This window comes from Aethina tumida, chromosome 3 (assembly GCF_024364675.1).
Source record: "Aethina tumida isolate Nest 87 chromosome 3, icAetTumi1.1, whole genome shotgun sequence".
Taxonomy (NCBI): Eukaryota; Metazoa; Arthropoda; class Insecta; order Coleoptera; family Nitidulidae; genus Aethina; species Aethina tumida.
Window position 1 is genome coordinate 20,793,013 of NC_065437.1, and position 15,266 is coordinate 20,808,278.

At 29.4% G+C, this 15,266-nt stretch overlaps 2 protein-coding genes across 6 annotated transcripts in view; one reads left to right on the forward strand and one right to left on the reverse strand.

Annotated features, from left to right (window-relative positions):
- LOC109609094 (uncharacterized) overlaps positions 1–15,266 on the forward strand; it is an 87,325-nt gene that overhangs the window by 62,303 nt on the left and 9,756 nt on the right. The gene's annotated exons all lie outside the window — the stretch shown is intronic.
- Positions 1–15,266, reverse strand: part of LOC109609096 (serine/arginine-rich splicing factor 6-like) — an 82,025-nt gene that overhangs the window by 31,907 nt on the left and 34,852 nt on the right. The gene's annotated exons all lie outside the window — the stretch shown is intronic.

Consider the following 15,266-nt stretch of genomic DNA (forward strand, 5'->3'; position numbering starts at 1 on the left):
AAATAAAAAAACAATAACATCAATAATATTTATACAGATAAAATGAATATCATTGTGGAAATATTTAACAATAAAAATCTATTCAAACTTTAAAACAAAGGACCTGTATTTTTAGTCCACAAATTCAATAGTAATCATGTTAATTAATAAGAAAATTATGGGGAACACTTGAAAAGGCAATCAAAAACAAAATTCAAGATAAAAGAGAAGCAGTAAATAGCTCAAGCACTCTCTTTTGATAATTCCGATTTATTAATATTAAATACACCGTCTGCTATAGTCACGATAGATGCTAAATCAAATGAAAATTCTTGGGCTGAATTTATAATAGATATCGATTGAAGTTTAATAAACTCCCCACAAAGTGCTGAAATTTAGTAATGATATTAAAAGTTTAAGTAAAAGAAAATTAATTATCCTGACCTCATTGCCTGAAAATAACTTTAGTTAATTCCTTTATAGGATGAAACTTATAACTAGTGATATAAAGTAACACTCACAGATAATTTATAATTAAAGGATCGTAAGAAATAAAGACAAACTTGGTAGTAATTAAGTATTTATGTACTCAGTAGATTAAATTCATTAATAGAGACTTGAAGTAGTAATGGAAATTCACGATTAAAGGCATTAAAAATAGGTGAAGAATACGTTAAAACAACTCTGATATAATAAATTCTAAAGAGAAAAAGGTCTGCGTTATAATTCGCAATAAACATTGTTCAATGAAAACACGATTTCTCCCGCAAAGAGGTTTAATTCGGATTTTTAAATTCTTTTTAAAAGAAAATTAATTCTCCAAAAGAAAACTTAATACTTTACGTGTCCCGACCGAATTCGCCAAGAATCAAATAAATTAAATTTCTCTCTCAGATCGTTACGTTTCTCATTCTAGAGACGATAGGAAATTAAATTAAATGAATTTGGGGGCGAATTTCTTTTGGACAATTCCATAAGTTGATTTATAATTTGGTGTAAATATATTCGAGACATTTTTTATTTTATATCAGTGAATTCCAGGAACTGTTCAACGAAATGTCAACAACTCTTGATTAAAGCCTTCGAGGCCGAAGTAGGCAAACATTAAAAAACCGTGGTCGGTGCTTCCGTTTCGGGAACCCTCATTAGCGACACACAAACGAAATCGGACCAGATCCAGATAATAAATACAAAGAATCCGGGTCTGAAGCGTAAATGGGGTTGCCATTTGTAAGCTGATTACAGGAAATAACGTGTTCCATGATAGATCCTTTCGAATGCTTGTGGGAACTTTCCGACCTGGGGAATTCATAAAAAAGGCACCGGCTCCCCGAATGGAAGATTGCACCGTTACAGCGGGCTGATAAATGTTATTTGGATTTCGCAGCTCGGTATTTAATCTCGGAATTGTCTGCGTCAATTATCACGGTGTGACATTAGTGGGATTAATTTTCGAAAAATGTGGCAACTTGCTTTTGGTCTCAATCTTGTAAATACATTATTCTTTCCAGCCCATAATTCCGGATGGTTTTAAGAAAACTTTAATTCTATTAAATAATTTGCATATTTTAAAAATTAAGTTGGCTAACTGTGATCGCAACTGTATTGGTACTGAAATTAAACTTTACTGTCCTGCAATTTGCATTTAATAACAAGTAGAAATTGTAATAAAATGTAAAGCTATTCGGAATATTTAAATTAATGAGCTAATAAAATAAATTACTTTTATCGAAACTTTTAATCTGGACTAGTACTTTAACCCCATCCAGAGTTTGATTTATGATTATGACCCGTGCAAAATTAGATAATTAGAAAGTCATGATAATTCTGAAAACTGCAAGAAATAAATTAACTAGTTTACGGCTTAGCCAGATTAATAAAGAGTATCTCTGATCGGATTAATTGTTAAATTGTTTAAATCCGCTTAGAGTTACTACATTTCAGAACTGGTGCAAAAAGTTAATTTATCTTCTTCATTGGGTAACATTTATTTTGGGTAATTAAAATTGTTTCAAAGTGGTATCATTATACATTTATGCAAAAAAACCCAACTAAAAGGCATTATAATATTATTTACGATTTTGGCACTGATGTTAAAAGTATATTTTTATTCCAACAGCATATAAAAAATAACAATTGAAATTGTGTGATCACGTATAAGTTAAAAGACATCATCAAAATTGATATGCTCCATGGATGTGGTGGCGTTCGCCGGCAATTGAACTCCGTTTACCGACGGGCACGTGAATGAAGGTATTGTCACGGTCTGCCACCTGTTTACTCATTCGCCGCGGATCCATCTCATCCTGAAGTGTACTCGAATATTACCGCCAGCCGAGTGATTTTCGAGCGTTTGAAGCGGAAATAACAGGGCTTAATACAGCCGTCAATGATGTTATAAATACGGATCGGACTGAAAATCTATTTGGTACAAGTAGCGCATCATATTGCTTGGGACAGGTGCTCTTGATGCGATGCGGAAGATTCCGAGAATTGATCCCGGAATCATTAACAATTTGGCACCGTTCTAAACTTACTTAAGATTCTGCGGAGTTCATGATGTTTTATGCGATTATTTTAGACTAAGTTAAATTGGCTGAGCCGGTTGGGAGGGTTTGTTTCTTTTTTGTTAATGAAGAAAATGGAAGAGAACCATTAATTTTGAGGAAAAAAATTCGCTGGAACTAATTTGTATGACAATGTAGCGTCTTGGTAGAAGCTTTTTCAAGTTTATTCTTTTAAGCATGATGAGCTTTTTTAACAGTAGCCATCTATATGTCGCCTGAACCTAGAAAGTCGAAATATTATATACAGTAGTGGTCAAAAATATAAAATAATTCTAAGAAATTGATTATTTTTGTTAAACTTTAAAATTTATTGAAAATTTGCTATACCGTTTTAAGATCATAGATTTGGTGTTTAGAAGGTGATCAATATTTTTATCATATAATATATTTCAGTATTATTTGCATTTACTTTTTGGACAAAAAAATGGATTACCTTTTAAGATCACAAGAAATGAATTCATTTTTTGATAAACACCTAAACCTTCAGTGTACACGATTCTAATCGAATTGTGAGACACGATTTTACGTACAAAAACCAACAATTAACAGGTGATGGAATATAAAATAAGAATTGAAGAGAACCATTAATTTAAAGAAAAAAAATTCGGTGGAACTAATTTGTATGACAATGTAGCGTCTTGGTAGAGGCTTTTTCAAGTTCATTCTTTTATGCATGATGAGATTTTTTAGCAGTACCCTTCTATATGTCGCCTGAACCTAGAAAGTCGAAATATTATATACAGTAGTGGTCAAAAATATAAAATAATTCTAAGAAATTGATTATTTTTGTTAAAATCTAAAATTTATTGAAAATTTGCTATACCGTTTTAAGATCATAGATTTGGTGTTTAGAAGGTGATCAATATTTTTATCATATAATATATTTCAGTATTATTTGCATTTACTTTTTGGACAAAAAAATGGATTACCTTTTAAGATCACAAGAAATGAATTCATTTTTCGATAAACACCTAAACCTTCAGTGTACACGATTCTAATCGAATTGTGAGACACGATTTTACGTACAAAAACCAACAATTAACAGGTGGTGGAAAATAAAATAAGAATTGAAGAGAACCATTAATTTTAAGAAAAAAAATTCGGTGGAACTAATTTGTATGACAATGTAGTGTCTTGGTAGAAGCTTTTTAAAGTTCATTCTTTTATGCATGATGAGCTTTTTTAGCAGTAGCCATCTATATGTCGCCTGAACCTAGAAAGTCGAAATATTATATACAGTAGTGGTCAAAAATATAAAACAATTCTAAGAAATTGATTATTTTTGTTAAAATCTAAAATTTATTGAAAATTTGCTATACCGTTTTAAGATCATAGAATTGGAGTTTAGAAGGTGATCAATATTTTTATCATATAATATATTTCAGTATTATTTGCATTTACTTTTTGGACAAAAAAATGGATTACCTTTTAAGATCACAAGAAATGAATTCATTTTTCGATAAACACCTAAACCTTCAGTGTACACGATTCTGATCGAATTGTGAGACACGATTTTACGTACAAAAACCAACAATTAATAGGTGGCGGAAAATAAAATAAGAATTGAAGAGAATCATTAATTTTAAGAAAAAAAAATTCGGTGGAACTAATTTATATGACAATGTAGCGTCTTGGTAGAAGCTTTTTCAAGTTCATTCTTTTATGCATGATGAACTTTTTTAGCAGTAGCCATCTATATGTCGCCTGAACCTAGAAAGTCGAAATATTATATACAGTAGTGGTCAAAAATATAAAATAATTCTAAGAAATTGATTATTTTTGTTAAAATCTAAAATTTATTGAAAATTTGCTATACCGTTTTAAGATCATAGAATTGGAGTTTAGAAGGTGATCAATATTTTTATCATATAATATATTTCAGTATTATTTGCATTTACACTTTGGACAAAAAAAGGATTACCTTTTAAGATCACAAGAAATGAATTCAATTTTCGATAAACACCTAAACCTTCAGTGTAAAAAGATGGGCAAAAACAAATATTTTGGTGTACACGATTCTAATCGAATTGTGAGACACGATTTTACATACCAAAAACCAACAATTAATAGGTGGTGGAAAATAAAATACGAATTGAAGACAAAATGGATCGTTATATCAAAAAACATCACCAACAAAAAGCATTTGTGGGATACACATTATTGTTTATATGTAGAGCAAAAGCAAATTTTCAGTTTTCTTGATCAAAGTATTTGTATAAATATCCCTTTTATTGCCAGTGATGCAGAAACAATAATACGGTAATATAATTGTTTATTAATGATATGTATATTGAACTCCTTCCAGTGTAATCCTTCTGTTCAAATTGGAAAGCGTTCTCGAAATTATCGACTTGTTTAAATTTAAATCAACTGCAATTTTACTCTGCTTTTCACTATTCCAGAACTTTTCTACAATTTGTTCTTTAATTTTTATCAAGACACCTCTTGACATTTTTAGCTTTAAGATGTCGGACACAGAAATAAATTATAAAATCACATATATTGAATATACGGTTAGGTTGCTTTACTTATGAACCATGCATATAAAATCTATGTAAATTTTATAATTTGTTGGTCTACATATGATAAATTAAAATTAATATTTGTTCTATATTCTTGACAACTACTGTATATTCACAAATCTTGAGTTAATAATGAAATAATTCTTTGCAAATTACCCATTACATTACATTTGTGTATTTTACTTAATATTTCGACAGTTCTTTTGATGTTTTGAATATAAATCCTTACAGTGACAAAGATGTATCACAAAAAAAAAGGTTTGTTGATATTTTTATCAATGGAACTTTTCAAATAACAGGAAATGAAACAAGCCCCCAGATTTCCAGCAAAGTTTCTGTAACACATACTATTTTTAATAATCTAAAAAGAAAATAGCGGTCACTAAGCAACCGACAATGGACAGGAAGAGAGCCGACGAACGCTTCCAGCTGTAACGCATCGAGGCGAGGTCGGCGTAGCGGACCACATTAATGAATCAGCAGTGGGCTCCAGGCAGTAATTTTTCTTCTCCTCTGCATACGTAACATGCAGAACTGCTGCCCTCGGTTCGGTCCCGCTTACCCTCGGGGGCTGTTAGAAAAGAACCAGACCTCACCATTAGCACTCGGCACAATACCCCGAAGATGTTCGTTGCGCGAGACCCGGTAAATTACGGCGGTTCGCACACAGGCCCGCCGCCGTGTTCTAACCGACCGTGGATTAAATTTTAAATTTGCGACGGCTGCTCCCGTTGCATGGATACGGTGAAAGAAATGAATGGACGCCGTTGATGTTCATAATTAATGCCTTAGATTGTATTGATTCGTAATTAAATTAAATCTCGTTGTTCAACGCGGGTATTGTATTTTATTCATTAAATGTGAGGTAGAAGGGAACGCAGTGTCGGTTGCTTAAACCGATGATAATAGTGATTATAACAATGCGATCATTTCTCTTTATTCATTGAAAGCATTTACGTTCGAAGAAATTTTTTAATAACTAGAAATATAGTATTAATCTCCATTTAATGATGTGGAATTAATTATCAAATATATTTAATCAGTTCTCATTAATCAGTGTTCAAATTTATTTTAAATTAAGTTCTTTGAAGCAACGTGAATATAACGTTTCTCATAAAACAGGAACTCTGAGAAAATTTTACGTGCCTATTACGATTGTAGCATAAAATAAATGTTTTCTCCCCATTTAATTTTTAATAAGCCAGTTGTATGATATTATTAAAACGTTATCCAATTAACGTATCAAGAAAATGTATTTTTAGTTAAGACAGGATTTTTATAAAGTTACAAATATTTTATTTTATTTCAGATTCATTTGTGTATGCTTTTTATATTTCATACATGCACGTATATTCAAATAGATTTAAAATAAATTGAATTAACCTCCATGATTAAAATAAATATTTCTCGTACAAATAGAAATAACAGGATTGTCATTTTAATATTAATTCTACAATATTTTTTATTTTCATTTCATGCTTTTTCGATTTGTTTGATTTGATTTTTGTTTCGATACAGAGTGGCCATAATTATAGGAACAATTAAAATATGAGCTGTTAAAAATGAATAAAATTATACCAACTATGTGACAAAGAAATTGCAACACCAAGAAAGGGGTGTTCAAATTTATTGTTTTGGTAAAACATAGATGTTATATATAACAAGGACTAAATGATTAAAATTTGGAAACAATAAATCGAAGATTTCAGATTTTTTAAAATAATTTAACACTCCCCAACACGTCTTAGCATTGATTAAATAAAGTGGTTTATTTCCTCTTGATCCCTGTACATCTTGTCTTAGAACCTCTAAAGTCCATCGATATTGCATCCAACCAAACAGTTTAATTTTTTAAAATAACAATAAATAACGAATAACAAAATTTATTTGAATTGTGGTAAAAAATAAGTTTACATGAGAAAATCTATACGAAACATTACCAAATTTCAATCGTTTACACTTTGCTATAACATCTATGTTTTACCAAAAGAATATTCACCCCCTTCTTGGTGTTGCAATTTCTTTATCATTGAGTATATTTACTTTATCATCTTTCATTGGTCTCTGTGAATTTATCGATTATTTACAAGCGGTATTTCTTCCTTAATATAATTTAATAATTGATCGAAGTGAAACTGTAAGAAAAAAATATAATTCAGCTTTACCAAGACCGAGAGAAACAAGAAGAGACGGCGAAGAGTTTAGAAGTTATTAGTTTACCGCATTATTAAAAAATTTAGAGGAGAAAAAGATGTTTCTCCTTATGATAAACATCCTACAGGGATAAATCTATGTAAAAAGTTTGTTATACTCATAATGATTAAATGCTATGGGGATGCTTCAATTCTTCTGGTGTAGGTTTCCCTAGACTGAAACAATTTGCTTTCATATATTGAAAACGATCCCCAAAGCAAATCTAAAATTGTGATGGATTTGTCAAAAGGTCAAAGTATAATTTGATGTTTGTCTTGGCCGCCAAAATCTCCAAACATTAACCCTTTAGAAAACATGGGGATCACATTTATATAACCAAATTTGATATAAAAATTTTACAAATTTAAATGAACTCATCACAGCAATTCAAGAAGATTGAAGGAATATGGACTTATCCAATATTCAGAAAATGGTTGAATCTATGGTATGGTGATGGGCCAAAATTACAAAACAAGAGGATTATTATGCAAAGAGTTAATGTTGAATTAAATAACATAAATTTAATAATTAGAAATCTCTTTCTTAATTAATTATTTGACTAATATTTGTATTTACTTACAAAATATAAAATGTATGTTTTTTAAAAGTAACATTATAGTTACTTATAAATAATTATATTAATTGAAATAAAGAATGTTATTACATTAAAATGTATAAATATGTGTCGGTAATTCTTATTTCAAATGTAGTTGTCCAAACAAGAGGTCTCCTAAATATTCATGAAATGTAAAGAATAAACAGGAACAAGAACATGAATACAAGAGTAAACAATATACGTACATAAATAATAAAACGTAATTAAATAACCAACTGCATATGAGTTTCATGTAAAAACTGATTATAAAGTTATTACATTTCCGCATTGCTTTGTGCGGTACAATTACAAACATGTAAGATGGACGATTATATTATTTGACTTATCTCTTGTGAAAATCAGCCTAGCCTCCTTATATAGTAACTGGAATTGAATCGTCTTGATAACAAGAATGTACATTTAAACGTTTCCTTGTTGAATTTTCAGATAACAATACTGTTACGACATAATTTACCGCGTTTGTATATTGCGGTTGTGGACAAATTTATTGTTGGGACCGTACACAAAAGAGTAATGGATTAAAAATTAAATTAAAAAAGTTTTAGTTCACAAAAGTGGTGATACAGTTTCGTCCAATCTTCCACGTTTTCAATTTGCTTAAAGCTCTTTAATCTTCAAACTGGGATTTTAGCCGAAAGAATTGTCGGATACGAGAATGATTTTTGTAATCAGTGCTCCGGAGTCAAATTGTGATTTTAGTTAATGAACGTTTGAGGAGCCTTTAAGTGAATGTAAGTGGCGTGTAGGCAGACGATACGGCGAAAATCGAGGGGGTCGACCCCTTTTGTCCCCATAATTTTTAAATTTACGACCAGTAAAGTATTTTACAATAAAAACTTTTTACAACCTGGCGTTAATGACAATGGACTCCTCTTTTACTTTTAAAAGTATACGGCCGTACTATCGCGTTCATAAGTGGTCTGCCACTTTCCTGACGTCAGGCCGTAAACGGTCACATTCTGTATTACCGTGCACTACCGTCTCGGCAGTGCCGACTCCCCACCACATCGTAAGATGCGATTCCTAAATGTGTTGTCAATTGAATGCGAACCTTTGTACAGCGAACATGAATTTAAACGAGGAAAAACGCCTTAAAATCGTCTTTTTAAATCAACAAGGAAAGAATATTTCTGAAATAGCTAGAGAGCTAAATATTTCGGTAAGAACTAAAATTGGGAGAATATGTTTATGTCCCCAGTGTTGTATATCTTTGTTGAAAGTTTGGGTGCGTTTTTTTTTTGTTTTTCGGTTTGGTACAACAATTTTATTTTTATTATTTATTTTTTAAGGAACTGTATATGTAGCGGAGGAAGAGAGCCTCTACATATAGTTCAGGGATAAACTGCATGATATTTTTAAAAAGATCTCGAGTTTAGTGAATTTTATATGTAGCGAAGGAAGAGAATCTCTATATATAATTTAATGTTTTAGGTTTTTCATTATAATATAACATTTGTTATCAAGTATTTTAATTTTAAAAATTTATATTGCAAATGAATGTTCCATACAATAAAATAAATACAATTTTGTGATTATAAAATGAATTGTGAACTGGGAAACATTATGGCCGTTCTGCAAACCGACTTTCTGGGGTCTGAGATAGTTTAGATTTAGGAACGAGTGCTCGTTTTAGTTTAACTACGTATTGGTTTTCGAATCGAAACGCGACATGAATTTTGTGAATTATATATCATATATTAATTTCAAATTATGTATCAACAACAATGTTGTAGATTCGTAGTTAGTTTCTCATATTCAATTTTAATAATGCGATATAAAAAAGACAAGAAGAAACACTTGTTTACTTCGCGTCTAATATATACAGCAGTAACGTTCCGAATACAAAATGCACATATACACATAAATATTATAATTATAATAAAAATTAAGTAGTATATAATTTAGTAATTCCATTTATTTATTTTTTTTTTTTTCAAATATCTATATATTTGTATAATATTACGTACAGAATCTCAAACAATTTAAATAAACGTTTTCTTGAAGAACACTCTGATGAGCCACTGGTAGATAAATTTGGCCACCGAGATCCCCTCAACTCCTTTGGACTACATTTTGTTTGGACATTTAAAGAATACCATTTATAGAAACAGATTACAAATCATGGATCATGGATAAGATACAATAACAAATAATGTTCAAATAAACGAAAAACAAGAGTGAGGATCTTTTTGAACAAACCAAAGTGTCATTTTTGAATTCATGTATCCAAATTCTGTTAATGTATGTTATATTATTAATAACTATTGTTATTTTATTCTTTTAATTTTAATCTACATAAAAAAATTAAGAACAAAATTGTCCATAAAATAAAGTTTTTAAAAAATAACTGTGTGTATTATTTCATAACATTTGAAATGTTTTAATATGCACTATTTTATATATCGTAAATACTTGGTTTTGTTATGAAAATAGTTAATTTTTATTTCTTGTATGTAATCTTTTAAATATTTTTAAAATATATCACATTAGCTCAAATACTATTTTAAATCATTTTTAAAAATATTTATTTAGTAAAAAATCAAAATAATATTAATTAAGATTAATTTAATATTTGTTATTTAAATAATCGTTTAAAATATTGTAGTTATCATTACAATTTCAACAAAACACAACAAATATTTTCTGAATAACTAATGTTTACAAAATTAGTTCATAATTTGCCGTGATCCAATCCTTACAACCCTGTTTATAGTGTAGCATGTTGTTTTGTAAAATCGATACCCCTTTTACCATGTCAAAACTTATTCAGATTCAGTTTTTAATTTTTACGCGGACCGAAATAATAGACTGTAACAGAATGTGACGGTCGAGGTCAAGCGCTTCGGAAAGTGGCAGACCACTTATGAACGCGATAGTACGTCGTGCCTGAAATATCATCATTCTTTATAATTGTGTATTTTGTCATGTTGAATTTCGCATTTGACTGTCGTAAAGTACATTTTATACCTGTAAAATAACGTCGAGCGCATTTTACTTTTTTCTGTACCAGAAAAGTTTATTTAAAATCCATTGGATGAAACAAACTGTGAAGTTAAACATGCACAGCAGTACGAAATTGTAAATTATCGTTTTAATCTTATTTGTAGTTGGTTAATCATAAACATATCCTTGCGTTATGATTTGTGTCAATTGCATAACCTACACTAATCCAAAGCATTGCTGTTTTGTTTGCAAAAACTCCCAGAGGCATTTCCAACTAGACTCGCAATAGTTTATTAATTAATTGCATACCGCACTGTGGGATTAAATGCACGTGATGTTTATACTTCTGATCCACGAGGTTAAATCTCCATTAACGCTTAAAGTTTCAGCTAGTTAAGAACATCTAATTTTAATGCTACTTTTTAAAGAAGGGAATATAATAATTTTAATTTATTCATTCCACAAATCAATTTCTTTATATTTTGAAAATATTTTAGAAGTTATTATATATAAATATATACTATAAATTCCAAATTGATTGATATACACTGTTGCAAAACCAGAAAAAGAAAAATTGAACTTTTGCCCAGGTCAATATTCCATTTTGATATACAGTAGTAGACATAATTAGAGTAACTTACTAATTGAATTGAAAATATAAGAATTTACCACTTGGTATCTATGAAAAAAATTCCGAAAAATTTGGAATAAAACAAATCGATAACTGGATAAATTGAAGGTCAAAAAACAATCTACTCTTATTGCCAACTGGAATTAAAGTCAACCTGGAGAAAAATGGGACTTGCTGAAATTAGGTCATATGCTGTGAGAAGATGGTTAGTGAACATTTGAAAATATTTAATATAATATTTGACTTTCATAGGATCAAATTCATTGGACAAAACTATACAAAAAGTTTATTTTACTCAAAGTTTAACCTTGTTAGACTGATTATTGAAGAAATAATGCTCTTAATAAATGTTTCGACATGAAAACGATCCCAAACACAAATCCAAAAATATGACGGATTTGTTAAAACATCAAATCATCGATGTTTGTCTTGCCCATCCCAATCTCCAGGCATTAGCCCTATAGAAAAAATGGGGAATCACATTAACATTTTAAAAAATTGCTATAATAATGACCACCATTGTATATAATTTTCAGCTAATAATTTAATTAGTCCTTTGTAATTTATTGTCATTTGGCAGTCTTCAAAAAAAACATTTTTATTTATTTATTATCTATAAATTCAGATGGAATTAATTCAAATGGAAATTTAAATTTATTAAATTAAAGGTACAGCATAAATTAGGCTCTTCTGTTAGTTCTCTAAATTTCTGCAAACATTCATTAATATTCTGGTATGTTTCTCTCTGTGCGACATTGTGTTTTATGGGACGCTTGGTACACATTGGTAACAGATTGTGAATTGCTTCATTTATGAAACACAAATAAACCGTGGAAATGCGATATTGTAACGGTATCGGCCGTTGGCTCAATTGATTGCAGAGATGATAAAAGGATTGAAATTGGAAGTAATAATATTTTAGATTGGCCATTAGTCCAACGTGATACATTAATATTATTGATTTGACTGGCGCAACGCCTTTTGACAGTAATTGTTACAACAACATCTGGAAAATCTGTTAAGTTTACTTGATGTCATACACATCTTTAATACACGGTACAATAACTCACTTTTAATTATACATAATTAAATTTTATATGTAATTTATAAAACAATTGAGCAATGTCATTAATATAATTAAGCAACGCAATAAAAAACATATAATGTACAAGACAACGGAGATTCAAAGGTCGGCTTAGAAATGAAATTAAATCGTTTAGAATTAAAGTCATGGTAATATTACATAAAACACTTTTGTTACACCCATGTAATGAATCTGATATTCTCAACAATTTTCAAGTTTCTGCCTGTTAGTTGTTTGATATCGGGTTACGTAAAGCCATCAAGAATAATTCTTTGCACCAACTATGACAGCGATCTTTCGTACAATACCGTGAGGGAAATAAATATTCGTTCGCCGCATTTCGCTGTACAAATATGAGAAATTGCTGACTTGCACTGTAAATAATAAAAATAAACTTCATTGTTTAGAAATTGAATAATAAAAATTTATTGATCTGTAAACATTACATATCAGTTAGTCGCACACATGAATAATTATTTAGCATAAAATTGAATGCACACGAAAATTGGGAATTGCATATTTTTAGTCGCATATGAATAGAACTAATTTTAGGATGACATTTTCAGTTTTTAATCCGCATTATCCATAATTGACAAGTTCATACTTCAATTTGTGTAACATTTGTGCGCCGGGTTTCATATGTGTAATCCGGCCACTTTAAAATAAAATTATTTCAGTTACGTTTTATAGAAATAAATAAATATTTACCAAATAACCATAAATAACGAATAAAAACGAAGCAGTCCGTATTTTATGTGCAGTTGAGAATTAATGTTATTAAATTAATAATATTATTAATGATTTATTATTAAATTGTGAAATAATTTAAGTATTTAATTACTCAATTTTTATCAGTGTATTATTATTTATTAGGTTATTTATTTTACAATTATTATAAACGACAAACTTTTAATTAAATTTCCTATTTTCATTATTTACAATAGTTTTAAGCTATTTTTTAACAAAATTTCAGAAAATGTTTGATTTAATAATTAACATTAAGTAAAAATATGTGTAAATAAAATACAATAATAAATTTATATAAATAATACATACCATATATATTTTAACTACATTTTAGAATATACTAAATTGCACGTATCAAATTCTTTATGTATACGCTTCCAGAGAGAACCAGATAAAAATAAATTTCTTATTCTACTGGAACATGAGGAAACTACACATGATCAGTTAAAATATGCAGCGATATTGTACAATGTCTATTGTATAAAGAAAGTGCTGTAGCGTATTTTAAAATAGACGAATATTTGATACTTGTCACACATTTAAAAAAAAATATAACCAAAGTTCCCGTTAATATTGTTAACCATTTTTATTTACGCGGAATTAGTGATTAGAACAATGCAGTATTTTATAGAAAATTATTGAATTTAATAAAACCTGATTATAGTTTACTTCAAATATTAAGTTTATTAACTCTTCTTGAGGAAAAATATGTCAACAACTTTTAACTTTGTGTTTAAAAACTTTAATCCTGATGATACTGATTAGCAACGTAACGGATTCCTCCTACCCAATATTAAACAAGCAAGTTTGTGGGTTTGGAACATTACTTTGCTTAACTTTGTGAGCGATATTAATCAAGCGGGAATTACAGAGATTAGGGCTTAAATGATTGTAATGGCCTAAGTGAATTTTAATTGATTTTGAATTGTTGTATAAATATTAATCTTCTAGAACGTACGCACAATCAAATAACCTCTACAAAATTGTTAATCCACTAAGATAAATTTAGAATATTGTAATGCATTGTGTGGCTACAGAGTAACAAGCTGAATTATTTGAGCAACTACGTATTTTCGAGATTAAGATTCTCCGCAAAGTTTCGTCAAAAGTAGTCTAATTCCAATAAACTCACCTCTTGCTAAACCAAACTGTTCGTTAAGTTTTCCACTGAAAATTTCGATACCTTTAAATGGACCAAATTGAATTGTGCCTCATTGTAATTCCCTTTCCGATTTTAATTTACATTTTAGCGAAGAGGCGGTAGATATTCCAACTTGAAATTGTCGTTTATGCATACTGGACAGAATATTTTTAAATTTAAATGTATTTACATTGAACTTTTTGTTATGTTAACTGACATACGAACATACATACATTTATGTCAAAAAAAAAAACATTTTTCGTTAAATGTATATTACCCTCTAATTCTCTTCAATATCAGGAACAATTCAGTAGATTCAGTAGTAGATAATTATTTAAGAATTTTACATAGTTCCCCTGTTTCATTCAATTCTTCGATAATTTCTGCGTCTCCTACGTAATTTCCATGTGCAAATAGTTGTGGTAATTTTATATGGGTTCTGTGCATCCTTTTTTCAAGTTCGTATTTGTAATTTTCATCAACAGACAAATCCCTATCCTGATATTGGATGCCCAATGTACTCAGAATATTTCGCACTCTAATACATGCCTTAAATGAATTTCTGAAAACTCCCAACGATGTTGAATACAGAACAACGCTCTCATGACGTTGGAAGTTATTACACTGGCACATTGTTAAATTAATTCATGTTATTAAATATTTGTCTACCAAACTGTTAATGAAGAGTCACTGACAAATTTTTATGACGCTGTCAAATTTTGAAAAATTTGAGTAACTCGAGCAATTAAATCAAATAAATTTTTATTTATATTTAAATAATGATTAAATATAATTAAATGAAATAATTTAGAATTTATTTTAATTATATCATATCAATGTTTG